At 67.3% G+C, this 1,218-nt stretch overlaps 1 pseudogene; it reads left to right on the top strand.

Moving 5' to 3' along the window:
* The first annotated feature begins 731 nt into the window (after positions 1–731).
* Positions 732–850, top strand: LOC142862800 (uncharacterized; annotated as a pseudogene).
* The last annotated feature ends 368 nt before the right edge of the window (positions 851–1,218 follow it).

Raw genomic sequence — 1,218 nt, 5'->3', positions numbered from 1 at the left:
CCAGATGAAGCTCGAATCCAATAGCTAATCGCCGATTTTTAGCAAGTCCACACCCCGGGGTGGTTGGGGTCCAATCCACCCCGGGCCAGGCCCAGGCCCCTTGGACCGGGCCAGAGAAGGACACAGAGCAGGGTCCGGCCCCCACGGTAGCGGTGCCCGCAGTTCTCCAAGGGCTTGGGGGTTTTCCAGAGGGAGGAGACAGAGGGGATTGATTTCTTCAGAGCCCCCCAAACCACCCCACCCCACCCCACCCCACCCCACCCCACCCCACCCATGGGACACATCCCGAGAGACGCCCCTACACTCGCTCCCCTCCCCCATGCGCTGTGCCCCAGCCCTGGCCCTGGGGAATAGGCGGCAGCCCACGCACAGGGCGGGGGGCACAGCTGAAAGGGTTTGTGGGGGAGGGCGGCCCCTGGCTGGGGGCAAAGGTCGAGCGCCCCGCGCGCGCGTGCGCAGTCAGCAGCGGCGGCGCGCTGGGGGTGGGGGGCGGGTAGGTGAAGGAGGCGAGGCGAGGAGAGGAGGGGGGCTGGAAGGTCTCCACCTTGGCGGGTCCACCCGTGGAGGCCCATCTCGCGCGCGCGCGCACGCGTGTGTGTGTGTGTGTGTGTGGACAGCCCCCCACGCCGCCCCGCCCCTCTCCCCAGTCCCGCGGAGCCCGCCGGACCCGGCCGGCGAGGGGAAGCGCAGAGAGGCTCGGCTTCTTGAGCGGGGCAGGGGCGCCCTCCACCGTCTCCGGCCAAGCCGGCCTGAACGCGCCCGGTCTCGTCTGATCTCCGAAGCTAAGCAGGGTCGGGCCTGGTTAGTACTTGGATGGGAGACCGCCCGGGAATACCGGGTGCCGTAGGCTTTTGTTTTTTTTGTTTTTTGCCTCTTGTTCTGTCCCCTTTCTGGGAGCGCGGCGGCGGTCCGGGGGATCACCCCCACCCTCAGCGCCCGTCGCGGTGCCTGGCGCCCCAGCCCGCACCGTGGGGCCTCCTCTTGTCCCGAGCCGTGACACCGCCGCCACGCGGCAGCATGCGTGGCATCTGGACTGTCAGGTGTCAGACCAAAGGTCTGGTCTGTGGGAACCGACACGCTGGAGGAAACCTTGAGAGGCTGAGAGGGGAGGGAGTTCCAGGAGAATTCCAGGACGTCATTTTGAGCGAGTATGTGACCAGAACTCGTCCCGTTGCTTTTGGGGTTCTACGGGCTACACGTAGGAATCTTTGGTGGTGG

The sequence above is a fragment of the Microcebus murinus genome, chromosome 20 (assembly GCF_040939455.1).
Source record: "Microcebus murinus isolate Inina chromosome 20, M.murinus_Inina_mat1.0, whole genome shotgun sequence".
Lineage (NCBI taxonomy): Eukaryota > Metazoa > Chordata > Mammalia > Primates > Cheirogaleidae > Microcebus > Microcebus murinus.
The sequence above is the reverse complement of the archived record's forward strand: the minus strand, read 5'-3'. Positions and strand labels throughout refer to the sequence as shown.